The sequence below is a fragment of the Mustela putorius genome, unplaced genomic scaffold, assembly GCF_011764305.1.
Source record: "Mustela putorius furo isolate JIRA1106 unplaced genomic scaffold, ASM1176430v1.1 tig00003846_pilon_pilon_pilon, whole genome shotgun sequence".
NCBI classification, from domain to species: domain Eukaryota; kingdom Metazoa; phylum Chordata; class Mammalia; order Carnivora; family Mustelidae; genus Mustela; species Mustela putorius.
The window spans coordinates 4,658,124-4,677,804 of record NW_025421999.1 but is presented as its reverse complement, the minus strand read 5'-3'; the positions used below and the strand labels follow the sequence as shown (position 1 = coordinate 4,677,804).

At 36.4% G+C, this 19,681-nt stretch overlaps 1 pseudogene; it reads right to left on the bottom strand.

Moving 5' to 3' along the window:
• Positions 1 to 779: 779 nt before the first annotated feature.
• On the bottom strand, positions 780 to 3,295 carry LOC101685147 (annotated as a pseudogene).
• Positions 3,296 to 19,681: the final 16,386 nt, after the last annotated feature.

Here is a 19,681-nt window from a genome sequence, read left to right as displayed (position 1 = left end):
TCTGTCAAATAGATAAAATCCATAAAAATATATATATTTTAAAATAAAAGATAATTACACTGTAAGGAGATATTTAAGATAAAGCTTCTGGATTTTTTTTTAATACTAGAAGATTAAATAAGGATCCAAGAAAGGTTTAATTAAGTAAATTCCATTCATATTTGTTATAGAATATTAACCTTCCTAAGATATTTTTAGAAATTATGATCTAAATATATGTAAATGCTTTAAATTAGTAGGACAGTAGGAGATAAGGTATTATTCATAACTATTTAATCATCTTTTTAAAGTCTACCCTCTTTAAAAATAAAAATCTTGAATTCAATCTCCTTAAAATTTCCCCTATTCTTAAAATATTATAATTTGTTTTAAAACTTTAATTATTAAAGTATAATATTTATTCAATCCTGGATAAAAATGGAATTTATATTAAAATATTTTTGTTATTATACGAGAAACTCATATTCATAAGAGAACTTGAAGAGAAGGCAGATAATGAAAAGAAATTTTAATCACCCATAATCCTATCATGCAGACATAGACATTATTAATACTTTGAAATATATATTCTAGTCTATGTCTTATATAATACATATCTTACTAAAAAGGAATCTTATCATATATCTGCCTTTTGCCTGTTTTCTTTAACAGTTTGTCATGAGTATCAGTAGAAATACATTTAAGACCAGGAAATGTTTAGATGTTTATCTTAGAATGTATGTATATAAAGTTTACTTTCAGATTTAATGTATTACTTATTGGATTTTTTTTTGTGGTGCCAATTTAAAATACAGTTTTATTTAAGACATTGCATTTTCCACTTAACAATATAGTGCTTATAAAGAGCAATGTTTATTTACTTTCCCTGTGCACATATTCCATATTCAAGTATCAAGAATGCCCAGTTCTGGGGGTAGGAGAAGAATAAATGAAACAAGATGGGATTGGGAGGGAGACAAACCATAAGTGACTCTTAATCTCACAAAACAAACTGAGGGTTGCTGGGGGGAGGGGGGTTGGGAGAAGGGGGGTGGGGTTATGGACATTGGGGAGGGTATGTGCTTTGGTGAGTGCTGTGAAGCCTGTAAACCAGGCAATTCACAGACCTGTACCTCTGGGGATAAAAATATATTATATGTTTATAAAAAATAAATAAATAAATTTTTAAAAAAAGAAAAAAAGAATGCCCAGTTCTTTTGCTATAGCAGCTCAACATTACAACTGCCATGGAATTTGCTACAAATTGGGGTCCTTTGAATATTGTGTGTGGAACAATGCTCAACCTATTTATTCTCAGATTGGTTTAGTCAACCTCTTCAATGATGGGCCCAGAGGAGGCACCACCAGAGGGAGGAGCTCCACCACCAGGGAAGCCTCCAGGCATTCCTCCTGGCATGCCCCCTGCACTCTGGTACAGCTTGGTGATGATGGGGTTGGAGACTTTCTCCAACTCTTTCTGCTGGTGTTCAAATTCTTCCTTCTCTGCAGTCTGGTTCTTATCAAGCCAGTTGATGATTTCATTGCACTTGTCAAGAATCTTCTGTTTGTTTTCATCATTTATCTTGCCCTGAAGTTTTTCGTCTTCAACAGTTGCTTTCATGTTGAATGCATAAGACTCCAGTGAATTCTTGGAATACACCTTGTCCCGCTGTTTCTCATCTTCAGCTTTGTACTTCTCAGCTTCCTGGACCATGCGATCAATATCTTCCTTGCTCAAGTGGCCCTTGTCATTAGTGATGGTAATCTTGTTCTCTTTTCTGTGCTCTTATCCACGGCAGAGACATTGAGGATAACATTAGCATCAATATCGAAAGTGACCTCAATCTGAGGGACACCACGAGGAGCAGGAGGTATGCTTGTGAGTTCAAACTTTCCAAGTAGATTGTTTTCCTTGGTCATGGCATGCTCACCTTCATACACCTGAATAAGCACACCAGGCTGGTTGTCAGAGTAGGTAGTGAAGGTCTGTGTCTGGTAGGAATGATAGTATTATGCTTGATGAGAACAGTCATGACTCCTCCAGCAGTTTCAATGCCAAGAGAAAGTGGAGTGACATCCAACAGTAGCAAATCTTGAACATTTTCAGATTTGTCTCCAGAAAGGATGGCTGCCTGGACAGCTGCAACATAAGCAACAGCCTCATCAGGGTTTATGCTCTTATTCAGTTCTTTTCCATTGAAGAAATCTTGAAGAAGTTTCTGAATCTTGGCCATACGGGTAGAACCACCCACCAGGACAATATCATGGATCTGAGACTTGTCTAACTTGGCATCCGAAAGGGCTTTCTCTACAGGGTCCAGGGTGCCACGGAACAGGTCAGCATTTAATTCTTCAAACCAGGCATGAGTGATAGAGGTATAGAAGTCAATTCCTTCATACAGAGAATCAATCTCAATACTGGCCTGGGTGCTGGAAGAAAGTGTACACTTAGCACATTCACAAGCAGTACGGAGGCGATGAACTGCCCTCTTGTTTTCACTGATATCTTTCTTATGCTTGCACTTGAACTCTGCAATAAAATGGTTGACCATTCGGTTGTTAAAGTCTTCTCCACCTAAGTGGGTGTTTCCAGCTGTGGACTTAACCTCAAAGATCCCATCTTCAATAGTAAGGATTGACACATCAAAAGTGTGACCTCTTAAGTCAAAGATCAACACATTCCTTTCAGCTCCAACATTTTTGTCTAAGCTATAAGTAATAGCAGCAGCAGTTGGCTCATTGATGATTCAAAGTACATTGAGACCAGCAATAGTTCCAGCATCTTTGGTAGCCTGATGCTGAGAATCATTGAAGTATGCAAGTACTGTGACAACTGCATTGGTAACGGTCTTCCCAAGATAAGCTTCTGCGATTTCCTTCATTTTTGTTAAAACCATAGAAGACACCTCCTCTGGATCAAAGCTTTTGTCTCTGCCTTGTATTCTACTTGGACCTTGGGCCTTCCAGCATCATTCACCACCATGAAAGTCCAAAGCTTCATATCAGACTGGACAACAGCATCATCAAATCTCCATCCAATTAGGCCTTTGGCATAAAAAAAAACTGTGCTGGTGGGGTTCATCACAACTTGGTTCTTTGCAGCATCACTGATCAATTGTTCGGTGTCTGTGAAGACGACATAACTTGGGGTGGTCCGGTTTCCCTGATCATTAGCAATTATTTCCACTTTCCCTTGCTGGAAGACACCCACGCAGGAGTAGGTGGTGCCAAGATCAATGCCAACTGCAGGTCCCTTAGACATGGTTGCTTGTGTGTGGGCCTGGCTCGGGTTGAGAAGAAGACAGCAATCCAAATATCTAGCCCCGTGTTCAATCACTTATTGGATTTTTTAAGTGGTTCTGTTTTTCTCCTCTTCACTTTACTCAAAAGTACATGAATATGAGGAGCCAAATAATTTTTAACTGTTGTGATATCAAAAGCAGTCCAAGAATACTCTTACCATGGAACCAGGTGTGGTACAGAGTCTGTACCAAGCATGAGTACCAAATCAGAGGAAAGCCCCAGGTGACGAGTCTCTATATGTGAGTTCATGTTCTGGCTCTGATCCTGAGCATCTATGCCTCTTGGGCAAGTCACTCAGCACTTCAAGTTGTACATATGAAACATTTAATACTAAATGACCTCTGAAACTCCCATGAGTCTACTCTGAATGCAGGTATGGGATATCCCAGAAATGGGAAAACTGATATTTAAATATACAGAGGTGGTGCTGGCAGCCTCAAATTTCACTGGCCTTGGTTTGAAGACTGCTTCTATGCTACAGGTTTCTGAAATCTGTGCACAAAATGACAACAAAATTTTGGTCAGTGTCCTAAAACCTATTCTTTCAGTTAAAATGAAAGGAAACAAAACAAATTTAAAAACTCCTTTGGAGAATCCATTTTGGCCATTGAAATAAAACCAATCAAAAGTTGACTACATCTATCCTACTTCTACCTTCATCTACCCTATTTACATATAAATGACTTTTCCTTCCCAATATATCTATGACATTATAAATAGTCATTTTATAAATATAAGCAAGCACCAGTGATATCTACCCATACTTTTAGCTTTTAATGGAATTTATAAATACAAATTATTCAGAAATGACACAAAAATGAAATCAAAAAGTGAACACAAAGAAATTATAAAGATTAACTCCACTGCCTGGAATCTGATAAACAGGTTTTTGCTACTTATAAAACATGGTATTGTGTATTAGTAGACGCCCAAAAAAAGGGAAAAAATTTAAATGCATCAGTTGTAAATTGATGATCTCAGATAACTGATCATCAGCAGTATTCAATAAAACATTCAGTAATGATGGAAATGTTCAATACATGTGGTGTCCAATATGGTGGCCCATATTGAAATGCAACTAGTGCAAATGAGGAACTGATTTTTTTTTCAATTTTACTGAATCTTAATTTAAATTTAAATAGCCATGTGTGGCTAATGGCTACCATATTGGACAGCAAGACATAGACCATATTTGGGACAGAAAGTATAATGGCCTAACCCATCTATCCATGTTATTCAAAATAAAACATGATAGAATACAAACTTTACAGGTCTACCAAGATTACATTTCCTAATTGCAAAATCCAAAGTAAGTTCACCAAGGTTACACTTCTGTTCATATTTTTATACTCCTGTTTTGCCAGATCCCTCAAGTAAAGACCCTGATACCTTATACCTGATGACTTACTTAGACCTAGGTATACATACAAAGACCAGCTCCAAGACAAGGGTCCTCAAAATGCAACTGCACCTCTGATGAAATAATCTATGGAAGCCTGGTACCAATCACAAAACAACACGGTGGGAAGATTTTTTAAAGATCCTAGAGCCTGGGTGGCTCAGTGGGTTAAGCCGCTGCCTTCAGCTCAGGTCATGATCCCAGGGTCCTGGGATCGAGTCCCGCATCGGGCTCTCTGCTCAGCAGGGAGCCTGCTTCCCTCTCTCTCTCTCTCTCTGCCTGCCTCTCTGTCTACTGTGATCTCTCTCTCTCAAATAAATAAATAAAATCTTTTAAAAAAAAAAAAAGACAAAAAATTGTTAAAAAAAAAAAAAAGATCCTAGAGCCCAAACGTGGCACAGAATGCTAACCATTTTCAAGATTTCAAGAAGGCTTGGACAGAAACCCATCAGAAGTAAACTAGACACCAGCTCCCAACCCCAGTTATTTCTATCTACCTAAGACCCAGGAATTCTTTCTTTCTTTCTTTCTTTCTTTCTTTCTTTCTTTCTTTCTTTTTTTCTTTTCAGCATAACAGTATTCATTGTTTTTGTACCACACCCAGTGCTCCATGCAATCTGTGCCCTCTATAATAACCACCACCTGGTACCCCTACCTCCCACCCCCCTCCCTTTCAAAATCCTCAGATTGTTTTTCAGAGTCCATAGTCTCTCATGTTTCACCTCCCCTTCCAATTTCTCCCAACTTCCTTCTCCTCTCTATCTCCCCATGTCCTCCATGCTATTTATTATGCTCCACAAATAAGTGAAACCATATGATAATTGACTCTCTCTGCTTGACTTATTTCACTCAGCATAATCTCTTCCAGTCTCATCCATGTTGCTACAAAAGTTGGGTATTCGTCCTTTCTGATGGAGGCATAATATTCCATAGTGTATATGGACCACATCTTCTTTATCCATTTGTCCATTGAAGGGCATCTTGGTTCTTTCCACAGTTTGGCGACCGTGGCCATTGCTGCTATAAACATTGGGGTACAGATGGCCCTTCTTTTCACTACCATCTGTTATCTTTGGGGTAAATACCCAGGAGTGCAATGGAAGGGTCATAGGGAAGTTCTATTTTTAATTACTTGAGGAACCTCCACACTGTTCTCCAAAGAGGCTGCACCAACTTGCATTCCCACCAACAGTGGAAGAGGGCTCCCCTTTCTCCACATCCCCTCCAACACATGTTGTTTCCTGTCTTGCTATATTTGGCCATTCTAACTGGTGTAAGGTGATATCTCAATGTGGTTTTAATTTGAATCTCCCTGATGGCTAGTGATGATGAACATTTTTTCATGTGTCTGATAGCCATTTGTATGTGTTCATTGGAGAAGTGTCTGTTCATATCTTCTGCCCATCTTTTGATATGATTGTCTGTTTTGTGTGTGTTGAATTTGAGGAGTTCTTGATAGATCCTGGATATCAACCTTTTGTCTGTACTGTCATTTGCAAATGTCTTCTCCCATTCCGTGGGTTGCCTCTTTGTTTTCTTGACTGTTTCCTTTGCTGTGCAGAAGCTTTTGATTTTGATGAAGTCCCAAAAGTTCACTTTTGCTTTTGTTTCCTTTGCTTTTGGAGACATATCTTGAAAGAAGTTGCTGTGGCTGATATCGAAGAGATTACTGCCTATGTTCTCCTCTAGGATTCTGATGGATTCCTGTCTCACATTGAGGTCTTTTATCCATTTTGAGTTTATCTTTGTATATGGTGTAAGAGAATGGTCGAGTTTCATTCTTCTACATAAAGCTGCCCAGTTTTCCCAGCACCATTTATTGAAGAGACTGTCTTTTTTCCACTGCATATTTTTTCCTGTTTTGTCGTAGATTATTTGACCATAGAGTTGAGGGTCCATATCTGGGCTCTCTACTCTATTCCACTGGTCTATGTGTCTGTTTTTATGCCAGTACCATGCTGTCTTGGTGATCACAGCTTTGTAGTAAAGCTTGAAATCAGGTAACGTGATGCCCCCCGTTTTATTTTTGTTTTCAACATTTCCTTAGCGATTCAGGGTCTCTTCTGATTCCATACAAATTTTTGGATTATTTGCTCCAGCTCTTTGAAGAATACCGGTGGAATTTTGATCAGAATGGCATTAAAAGTATAGATTGCTCTAGGCAGTATAGACATTTTAACAATGTTTATTCTTCGGATCCAAGAGCATGGAATGGTCTTCCATCTTTTTGTGTCTTCTTCAATTTCTTTCATGAGTGTTCTGTAGTTCCTCAAGTACAGATCCTTTACCTCTTTGGTTAAGTTTATTCCCAGGCATCTTATGGTTCTTGGTGCTATAGTAAATGGAATCGATTCTCTGATTTCCCTTTCTGTATTTTCATTATTAGTGTATAAGAAAGCCACTGATTTCTGTACATTGACTTTGTATCCTGCCACATTGCTGAATTGTTGTATGAGTTCTAGTAGTTTGGGGGTGGAGTCTTTTGGGTTTTCCGTATAAAGAATCATGTCATCTGCGAATAGAGAGAGTTTGACTTCTTCATTACCAATTTGGATACCTTTTATTTCTCTTTGTTGTCTGATTGCTGTTGCTAGGACTTCTAATACTATGTTGAACAAGAGTGGTGAGAGTGGGCATCCTTGTCGTGTTCCTGATCTCAACAGGAAGGCTGCAAGTTTTTTTCCCATTGAGGATGATATTTGCTGTGGGTCTTTCATAGATAGATTTGATCAAGTTCAGGAATGTTCCCTCTATCCCTATACTTTGAAGCGTTTTAATCAGGAACAGATGCTGGATTTTGTCAAATGCTTTTTCTGCATTAATGGAGAAGACCATGTGGTTCTCTCTTCTCTTATTAATTTGTTCTATCACATTGATTGATTTGCGTATGTTGAACCATCCTTGTAGCCCAGGGATGAATCCCACCTGGTCATGGTGGATAATCTTTTTAATGTGCTGTTGGATCCTGTTTGCTAGGATCTTGTTGAGAATCTTAGCATCCATATTCATCAGTGATATTGGTCTGAAATTCTCCTTTTTGGTAGGGTCTTTGCCCGGTTTGGGGATCAGGGTAATACTGGCTTCATAGAAAGAATCTGGAAGTTTTCCTTCTGCTTCAAATTTTGAAACAGTTTTAGGAGAATAGGTGTTATTTCTTCTTTGAAAGTTTGGTAGAATTCCCCAGGGAATCCATCAGGTCCTGGGCTCTTGTTTTTTGGGAAGTTTTTGATCACTGCTTCAATCTCGTTACGAGATATCGGTCTATTCAGGTTGTCAATTTCTTCCTCGTTCAATTTTGGGAGTTTATATTTTTCCAGGAATGCATCCATTTCATTGAGGTTGCTTAGCTTATTGGCATATAACTGTTGATAATAACTTCTGATGGTTGTTTCTACTTCCTTGGTGTTCATTGTGATATCTCCCTTTTAATTCATAATTTTTTTAATTTGAGCTTTCTCTCTTTTCTTTTGGATTAGTGTGGCCAATGGTTTATCGATCTTACTGATTCTTTCAAAAAACCAGCTTCTAGTTTCATTGATATGTTCTACTCTATCTCTGGTTTCTACCTCATCGATCTCAGCTCTAATCTTGATTATTTCCCTTCTGATGTGTGGAGTTGGTTTGATTTGTTGTTGATTCTCCAATTCTTTAAGGTGTAGAGACAGCTGGTGTGCTCTGGATTTTTCAATTTTTTTGAGGGATGCTTGGATGGCTATGTATTTCCCCCTTAGGACCACCTTTTCTGTATCCCATAGGTTTGGGCCGAAGTGTCTTTATTCTCATTCGTTTCCATGAATTGTTTCAGTTCTTCTTTGATCTCCTGGTTGATCCAAGCATTCTTAAGCAAGGTGGTCTTTAGCTTCCTGGTGTTTGAGTTCCTTCTGAACTTCTTGTGATTGAGCTCCAGTTTCAAAGCATTGTGATCTGAGAATGTGCAAGGAATACTCTCAGTATTTTGGTATCAGTTGAGTCCTGATTTGTGACCCAGTATGCGGTCTATTCTGGAGAAGGTTCCAAGTGCACTTGAGAAGAATGAGTATTCTGTTGTTTTAGAGTGGAATGTTCTGTATATATCTATGAGGTCCATCAGGTCAATGGTCATTCAATGCTCTTGTTTCTTTATTGATTTTCTGCTTCGATGATCTGTCTATTTCTGAGAGAGGCGTGTTAAGATCTCCAACGATTAGTGTATTCATATCAATATGACTCTTTATCTTGATTAACAGTTTTCTTATGTAAATTGGCTGCTCCCATATTGGAGGCATAGATATTTACAATTCTTAGATCATCTTGGTGGATAGTCCCTTTAAGAATGATGTAGTGTCCTTCTGTATCTCTGACTACAGTCTTTAGTTTAAAATCTAATTTGTCTGATATTAGAATCACTACCCCGGCCTTCTTTTGAGGCATGAAAGATGCTTCTCCATCCCTTCACTTTCAGTCTGGATGTAGCTTTAGGTTCAAAATGGGTCTCTTGTAGACAACATATGGATGGGTCCTGTCATTTTATCCAGTCTGCAACCCTGTGCCGTTTTATGGGTGCATTTAGGCCATTCACATTGAGGGTGATTATTGATAGATACGTTTTTATTGACATCGTGTTACCTTTGAAGTCTTTCTTTCTGTAGATTGTCTCTATATTTCTGTTCAATGCTATTCTTGGGCCTTTTCCTCTTTTATAGAACCCCCCTTAATATTTCTTGCAGTATCGGCTTGGTGGTTGCATAGTCTTTTAAGCCTTGCCTGTCTTGGAAACTCTTTATCTCTCCATCCATTTTGAATGTCAGTCTTGCTTGATAAAGTATTCTTGGCTGTATGTTCTTCTCATTCAGTGCCCTAAATATATCTCGCCAGCCCTTTCTGGCTAGGTCTCTGTGGACAGGTCTGATGTTATTCTGATGGGCTTTCCTCTGTACGTAAGGATCTTCTTTGTCCTAGCTGCTTTCAAGAGGTTCTGCCTACAACTATAATTCTTCATTCTTACTATTAGGTGTCTCAAGGACTTTTGAGAGTCTGTAATCTTGGGGGGAAACCTTTCAGCCTCTAGTACATGAACGCTGGTTCCATTCATGAGATTCGGAAAATTTTCATGAACTTGTTCCACTATATCTTCTATACTTCTTTCTTTCTCCTCCCCTTCAGGGATTCCAATAATTCTGACGTTGGAATGTTTCATGGCATCATTTATTTTCCTGATTCTGTTTTCGTGACTTCTAAGCTGTTTGTTCCAGGCTTCCTCCTGATCCTTTCTCTCTGTTTGTCCTCCAGATCACTAAATCTATCTTCTGTCTCAGTTACTCTAGCATTGAGAGAATTTAGATTAGATTGGAACTCATTGAGAGCATTGTGAAGCTCATCCCTGGTAGCTTTCCGCTCTTCCCTAATATTGAAAACATGATCTCTGGTCGTTTTCAGTTTGGCCCTAATCAATTCCATTTGGTCACCCATGGCTTTCTCCAACCTAGCTATTGCTTGGATAATTGTTAGTCTGAATTCTCTTTCTGACATATTGTCTATGTTGATAGCCTTTAGCTCTGTTGCATAAGGTCCATCCTCTGTATTTTTCTTCTATTGGGCATTGCTCCTACTAGTCATTTTGGTGAGAGATGGCTGAACAGGTGCAGCTGGATGTATCATCTGTGGTGCTGTCAAGGTGCACCCTGGAACGCTTCTGAGCAATCAGGGTTCCCCACCCAAATGAGAGGAAAAAGAAAAGGAAAAGAAAACAAGAGAGAGGGAGAGAGACAGGAACGAAAGGTGGGATAAAAGAGAAGGTTCAGCCCAAAGGCCCCAGGAATTCTTAATTTGAGCTAGGGACAGTGAAGGGAGTCCCAACCATGATTATGATTTAATCTTCTGCTAAAACAAGGAATGGGAGAGAAGCTTAAAAGAAAAATACACTTGATTTAGGAAAGTAAAGGAATATAGTTCTTTAATCCAGAAGTTAGAAGATCCTACTTCTTTATCTGACATTGAAACTTGCTCTATCTCCTATAAGAATGTCATCACATTAGTTTCAGAGAAAGTCCTTCAAGGAACATATTGATGAGTTCATTGGGGATAGAACTCAAGCAAGTAGTTTAGTTCTTATGCCTGTTTGGCAAGAAACGTCTATATGTGTAACAAAAGTTGGTCTGAGATTACTTTCACTGTGATGATCCGAAATTGTGAAATTTTAGGGTAGAAATGCATATCCTACTATGATGTATAAACACTAGATACTAGGAGAGTCACCGAAATGAGCCTGATATTTACTCAATGAAGAAATTGGCTTTGGTGGAAGGCAATATAATTATTTTACATATGATTTTAGTTTTGTTAGTATATTGCACTTATTTTTATTTTAAACAGAATCAGTATGACCATTTTTTGTATAAGAAAATGCATAGAAGCCAGTAAAATGTAGACACTTTCCATCCCATCTTTCTAAATGTTTATTTTGTGAGAGCAAAAGAAAACTCTATTTAAACACACATCAATGGCTAATTTTAAGAAAATATAAGAAAGTGGAGAAATCAAAGCCCACTGTAATAAAGGAGAGACTGGGGTATTATTGGCTAGTCTTAAATATTTTAAGAAAAAGGATAGAAAGAGTATGCTTTCATGTTTAATGTCTAAACGCTTGTCAGATAAAGTAAGAGAGAACAAGAAGAAGGGAAGATAATCATGCTAAAAATTTCAAAGATAAGTATTTGGGGAAATGATAACTCTTCTTTTTGATCCCTCATCAACTGACTCATTGCCTAGGAGGTTTTCGTAATGTTGATCTCCTGAGAGACAGCCACCCACTGAGAATATATAAATTGGTAATGAGCAAAAAGTCAGCAGATGGAAAGAAATCACAGAGAAGGAAGTAAGGATTTTCACTTTGCACAAATTACAAAACATAAGGGAAGATAGTTTCCCAAGAGAAAGCAAAAATTGTATTGGGTTGGTTAATTAGAATTTACTCTACAGGAGTGAACATTGTTGTTCTAACAAAAAATGAAACTGGAAAACTGAATGTCATTCCTCATGATAGAAGTATTGGGTCACACTTATGGCATCCTGGAGGTCTAGTTAAATGATGGAAATCCTCATGGCTTTACTGTATTTGCAGGTTGGTAATAGTCTCTCTATAATCAAAACAGCCACTTTAATGGCAAAGAAATAAAAGCCATTCTGGAAGCAGAAGACGTATTTAAGTGGTTGGCCATGATTGAATAAGTTTATCAAGAAATTAAAAAAAAAAAAAAAAACTCCAACAGAACTACTTAAAGCACTAAAAGGAACTGGTTAATTAACACATTAGGGAATCCAAAATACTATCACAATCACTGAACAACCTACAACTGGTAGAAGCATGTTCATTGGTATCTAGTTTCACTGAGGCATTCACCAACTAGGGTAGACTGTAGCCTTTAGCAATCAACTAACTAAAGGAGGATTGTGGAGAATTATAAGAGAATGAAAGGTCCCAAAGGATAAAGTTGGTGGGCAGGAAAATGAAGCATTTTTAGGATATAATCAACAAACCAACTCTAAACTCCAAAATTAACCCACAAGGGGATAACAAGTGGGAAGAAAGTTTTCAAAATATAGTTCCCCAAAGCAAAATAAATAAAAATGAAGATTGCTTGAAATCCCCCTACTTGAGAATGCTATGGCCTTCTCAACACTAGCAGATAAAATCTCTTAAGACACACACATGCAGGAACTTGAGTAATTATGATATCAAATAAAATTAATATTAAAGCATGTTTGTATCAAATAGATGACTTAAAAAATTTTTTACACTACTAATTCTAGTTCCAACCATGACAGAACAAATGTCATTGGGCTTACTATTCTACCTTAAACAATTATAAATACATGAATCAAGCATTTAAAATAATCAAGCAACAGCCATCCATGATCCTTGGGAGAAAGGGCATACATGAGTTGAGTTCCAAACTGCAGCATAGAAAAGTAGCCTGAACAAAAACTGTGTTCTCACGGGGTAGGAGAAATAGAGACCAGAATTAAGGGCTGCTGAGGCAACAGAAACTTTCAGGAAAAGATAACTGGAGAACAGTATACTGCACAGAGAAATATCTCCAGATATCTGCAGATATATCCATTTGAGTCTTTGGACCAATACTAACATACACACATTCAGGGCAAGACTACATGAGGCATGGTGTAAAATAGCTAGTAGGGACTGTGAAGTGAATGAAGGGCTCCACAATCACGTAATGTCCAGAGACACTGAAATTCTAATTCTCTAGAATAAGTGGCTTCACTGAACTCCACATACATTTAGTTGAGACCTCAAAAAGAGTATACATTAAAAGTAGTATTATTTTGGTTCTAGATTAAGGACTACTCTAGACCTACTCAAATAGCCTCAACATGATAAAATTTATCAGATATATCAGACAGGAAATTGCTGCCAGAAAAAACTCAAGACTTTCATAAAGATAAAAAAAAAAAAAAGTAGGCTCTCAACAATGGAGCATTCACAATGTCCACAACAAAACCAAAATTACTAGGTATTCAAAGAAACAGGGAATGTGACACACAACCAAAAGAAAATGTATATAGAAAAATAACTAAATACGATGTAAATACTGAAATTAACAAATACTAAGGCATTAGAAATGTATGAAGGATTTAAAGGAAAATACAGAGGTAATAAATAAATGCACAGAAAATAAGAATTTATGAAAAACCAAATGACAATTCTATATTTGAAAAATCCATTATCTTAAATGAAAAACAAATATGACTCAATCTACCTAATAGTAGATTGGACACTATAGAAGAAGAGAGAGAGTACCAGAATACCAGAATCTATCCATACAGAAATACACACATACACACAGAGGGAGAGAAAGAAGACTGGAAAGTTAAATAAAGGCTCACTAAAAAAATAAGTAAAATAAAGTTTACTGACATGTGGGACAATAACAAGGAGCCTAGCATACATATATATAATTGTAGTCCCAGAAACAGATGTGAGAAAATGGCAAAAATATATTTGAAGAATTAATCTTTGAAACATTTCCAAATTTAATGAAAACAATAAAGGCACAAACACAAGAAGTGCAATAAAACATATAAACAAATAAGAAAAAAAAAACACAAGTAGAACACTAAGGTCTATCATAATAACATTGCTAAAAACCAGTGATGAGGAAAGAAGCTTAAGAATTGCCAAAGGGAGGAAAAATTACAAGACATGGGAAAAATGTTGAGTTACCTTTTGCTTATTATCTGAAACAGTACACAAAAAAGTCAAGGAAATGACAAATTTTAAGTGCTAAAAAGAAAATAGATGTCTATATTCAGCAAAAAACATTTTTCAAAAAATTAAGGTAAAATACAGACTTCTTCAGACAAACAAAACTAGAGTGAATATCTTCCCAGCAGACCTGTACATCAAGAAATGTAAAGGGAAATTCCTTAGGTAGAAGAAAAATAACACCAGATAAAAATCATATCTAGACAAAAATAAGTAAATAAATAAATAGTACTAGAAAGTCTAAGTATATACATAAATACAAGAAACTTTTTTATTTATAAGTGTTCTTAATAATCCATTGTTTAGATCAAAGCTAATAATACATTTGGGAAGTTATGTCATTGTAGAGGTAAAATATATGGCAGCAATAGCACAGTAAATAGCTTTAAAAAATGGAAATTGTGGGAAGCATAATTATAAAAATGTAGTGTTCATTCTCTGATCCCCAGGATAGGATTGTGAAAATGATGGGCTTTCACAGCCATGATTAATTTATGTTACATGGCTAATGGTATTTTTAGATATAATTAAGTTTATTAATCCATTCACCTTAAATAAAGAAACTATCTGTGTGAGCCAAAACTAATCACACAAGCCCTTTAAAGGTAGAATTTTCTCAGATTTCCTTGAAAAAGGAAGTCAAAGACATGTGAATATGGGACATATTAGGTGTACCATTGCTGGTATAGAATGGAGGCAGTCATATGAGAAGGAACGTGGAAAGTCTTGGAAAATGAGAGTGACCCTCAGCTAATAGCAAGTAATGAAACAGGGACTTGATGCTACAGTAGCACAGGACTGATTTTTGCCAGCAATTTAAACAAGATTGACAGCCATTCTTTCCCGGAATTTCCAGATAAAAGCTCACCCAGGCCAACATCTTGATTTCGGCTCTGTGATAACTAACCAGTCAAACTCCATTGGACTCTCTGATCTACAGAACTGTGTGCTAATTAAATGGTGTTGTTTTAAGCTACTAAGTCCATGATAACTTGTTAAGCAATTGAAAATGAATAGAGTATGCTTTGTAGAGTTCTTTCACCATATATAAAATGTATTGAAAGGTGACTTAAGTCATACAATTGTGAGAAGTTAAATGTGCACCTTTAAAGCCCTGCAACAATTACACATACAAAAAGATAAACTTAGCAATCTAATAGTTGGGTACAATGAAATACTAACTATCTTCATTGAATTCCAAAGAATAATACTTTGAGCATTCTCAGATTGAGCAGGTACTTTGTATCATTTGTTTTAGGACAAAGAATAATGTCTGGCATACAGTAGGCAGTCTTTAAACATCTATGGAATGAGTGAATAATTGAATGCATAAATAGGTAGTCAAGTCTATGAGCTAAGTAATAAAAATTCATCAGTGGTTCTAGACCCAACAACACCCGAATGAAGACATGTTTTAGGCCATAAGCAAAATAAAGAATAACTGAATGGAAAATCACCACTTAAACAGAGAAATCAGCAAAGACTTGAACTTTCATTATTTATACCCAACCTGGTTCTAAAATGGATTTAAATTACTTGACAACAGTTAAAAGATTGAACCAATAACAAAGATAGAAAATCAAGTTTATTATATGTAAATGTAATGTAAATAATCCATTATAAATAAACAGAAAACACATACAAACACTCCCTGCTTTTAGAGACAGGAAATATGCATTCTGGGCTTAACACTGTTCACACTGTTTTTTTGTTTTGTTTCGTTTTGTTTTGTTTTGTTTGTCATCATGCTACACACAGTGGGAAGAATGTCTGTATCCTTGCAAAAGTTGCAAATCTAATTATAATGTGCAAGGTCAAATAGCAGTCCAGAAATAGAAACTGAGATTTGAAGAAAGTGCTTATATTTCCAGATAGTGCATAGCCCATGAGTTGAAGCAGCTTTTTAGCAGAATCAGCTAGAGTTTTATAAACTCCACGTTGCCCATATCCAATCATATGTACACAAACGTTCCACATATCATAATCTCTAATACATGGCAGGGTGAAGGGTGAGGGCAGAGGAACAAATATATCTTAAGTGCCTATTTTGGGTAGGAGAGGACCTCTCTAAAGACCTTATTGAAGGGTTGCATATATATTCTGTTTCTTTTGGGAGAATTCCTGGCACAGGGATATAGTTTGCAAAAATGTAGACTAATGTACTTGGGTTCTTGGCAGTGCTCTGGTTTATTCTGGATGCTACTGCCTGAGATGTTTCAATTACTCTGTAATCCAAAACCTAGACCTGCACTTTCACATAATTGTGAAAACTGTTGTGGCTGTTCATATGTCCACATATTTCAGATAAGAATCTAAACTGTCTTAAATTAACATTATTGAAACACGGAGTCGTTCCCTTCCACCACTTTACATAACTGTACATAGCCCTATTGGAAAATACAAGATATGTGGGGCTCTCTGGGTTTATGTGAGGTTGGTCTCCCTCTGAACCAATGAATCTAGATCACTAATTAACAACCAGGTACAAGGTTTTTACTAAAAACTGAAGTGACTTGATTAAACTCAAGCTTTTGAACCAAACACAATAGAAATGCATCTTCTTTAAATTAGTCTAAAGCACCTTTTTCTCTGAGGATATGCTATTGGGAAAATGAGCACGATCTTTAACCAGACCCTACATAATTCACACTAATTAAACGAGTAGTTTATAGGTTTGAACCCATGATATCGAGTTATAAATTATGTAATTTAAAAGCTGCATTCACTTTTTCTAGTAACTAGAAACCAAGAAGAGGCTACTTAGCAGTAGCTTAATCCAATAGACACAAACTGAAATTTGTGGTCACTTTAATATTTAGCTAGTAGCTTCACTTTTTAAGAGGCTATTTACCAAACATGAAAAAGGGAAATTAAAGACAGCACCAAGCCTCATTTGGCTTGAAATACAAGAATCCCATAGTACGGCCTAAAACAAATATAACACTATGTTTACTAACAGAAATTAAAATAAAAACTTTTAAAAAAGAGTCATATATCAACTAATACATACAGTAATTTACTCCTCAACTATGTGCCAAGTATTGTGTAATATGTCAAGGATACAAAGATGAAAAAGATGTGATTCCTTCTCCCCAAGTTACCTCCAGTCTAAAGCAAGAGAACAATGAACATCAGTAAGTTCAGAAAGTATGCTAGGTGCTTTGAGAGGTACCAGTGACCAATGATTTCATAAAGTTTAAAATGCATGAGCTGGAGGCCTGAAATATAATTTAAATTATCTATTCTACAGGCAAAGGAAACTCAATGAGCAAAGGCAGACTGCTATGAAAGTGAGGCCCATCTGGAAGAGCACGGAGGGTAAGTATGATGTGAAAGACAGAGAAACTGCCCTTTGAGGAGGTAGAGGCCTAAAATAAATGTATAGCTGTGAGGATAAAAGGGGAAAATTTTTAATTATGTTCCATAAATAACATTTCTAAGAGATTTTTATTAACTGTGGTTAAATTCTCATAAACTCCTAAATTCATAGTTTCTATTGCATAGTCATTAAAAAGAGACTATTAACACAAATGGGCTTCATATTAAATAATAATTATATTTATGTAGAATGTGTTGGGATAAAATTATTAAATATTTAAGAGTATTAAATTTGATAACTTTCTCACAAACAATTATTTTTCCCTTATTAGATAATTCCAACTCCAATTTTATATACAAACCTTAGTAACATTCAAACTCACACTACTCATCTTTGAATCACTTAACTGATAGACATTTGCAACCACTAGAGAGCAAAGAAAATAGTAAAAGTAAAAATAAAATAAGAATAAAAACAGTAAAGTAGGATCTACACAGCAGTAGATAGTAAGAAGCTATTTACCTCTTCAGCAGTTATGCTGGTGGCTCGCTTTGATGTGTTTTACACTTACCAAGGTACTTCCCATATATCAATTAATTTAATCATCCTAACAACTCTCAGAAGCAGACAGTATTTTCTCAGAAGCAGACAACAGATTTTCTTTTTATATGGACACTCAGAAGTTATGTAATTTCAACAAAGTCACACAACTAATAAATACAAGTCAGTCCTGGGACTCAAAACCAAGCCACCTTTTTGCAGTAAAGACAGCCAACATTCACTGTGTTCTTGTTAAGTGTTAAACATTATATTAAGTGATTTAGTAATATTATTTTAATCCTCACAAAACCCCTCTGGGGTATACACTAGTATGCTTATCCCAACTTTACTAAGGAAGGAAAAGAGAAACAAGGAATTTGTATAAATTGTCTCGGGTCACCCAACCAGTAATTAGCAACACCAGGTTTCAGACCCGAGCTCTTAAACTACAGGGTCACACTGTCTACAACTAAGCCAGCCCAACCACAACCACCTGCATTTGCTCTATCTGTATCTAAAGAAAACTGACTACTAGGTAAGCCAAATCCAGATATAATGTTGAATTATCCTCCGAGACCTTTAGCTAAACTGTAAGTTCTTATGTTCCTTTCTGAATACCTATAAACTAACACACTCTAAGCATTATCTGTACATTTTCTGGCATGCTACCATATATTGACTTTTTTCCAGAAAAGAAAATTTCTTTTGGAAATTTTGGAATTTTGGAAATCTGGAGCAGAAAAACTACTCCAGGTTTCTTTTGCTCCTAACTAGTTAATAAAAAAAAATAACTTGTGCTCTATATCCAGTAGTTTCCACAACCATCATTTTACACATATCAGGTAATTGTGATCTCAGAAAGAAAACCTCTTTCTGCAAAGAGGTTGAAACTAAAACATAAATGCTAATCAGAACCAAACACTTAAAAACATATTTAAGTAGAATATGACCAGATTTAAAACACATATAGTTTTAAAGTAATTTTCAAATTAGCTGGGCATCAAAACTTATAAAGAGTACTACCTTCAGTAATGCCTAAAGGTTTAGCAACTTCTCTCTCTGTCAAGATGCAGAAGGACCACAGACCATTTCCTATTTCTCTGCATTCCTTCATCCTTCTTTTCCTATGGCTAGCAGTGATAAGTTCCTTCTCATTTCATGTATCTCTATTTAGACATTTATTTAAAGACAGTTCCACAAATTGTAGAAATGTCACAGATAGATCTAGGGGCTGAACATGGACCATGTAAATGCCAGACAATTATAAGTAACTCTGTCTGCTTATATCTTATGGCAGAATGGGAGATAGTTCTCCAGAAGGAGCCCATCTCAGGTGAGTCCTAACTTGGGCTGATACTTCTGCTTTTCTACATCCTCTGCAAATATTTAATCTTTTGCCAACAGTTCTGTGGACAGAGGGAGCCATGGTCATAGCATCTTTAAAAAATGAGCAATCTAGAGAAAGTGAAGAGTACTGAAGAAAGTGGGACCTATTGAGAGTCAAAATGATTCCTTGGTGAGTGTGCAGCCACCATGTTCTAAGGCCAACTCCAACTCTTTCCAGTTTGTTGTGTCTGTGACATTTAGATATCTCGTGGTATCTTGCAACATGGCAAAAACAGTAAGGAAACTCTGAAAAATAGATTGTTTTCTTTCAGATTCCCTTCTATTATGAATTATTTTCAACCTATAATACAAACTTTGAATATAAATCACACACAGCTTCTTACAGATAAACACCGTACGTAGTGTTGGAACCACCACAGTGAAACACACTACTTCCAGCTGAACCTCACACTACTTCCAGCTCTGTGACCTTGGATTCCTTCAAGTACAAATCCTCAAGTACCTCACGTACAGAATATGAATAACAGCAGCT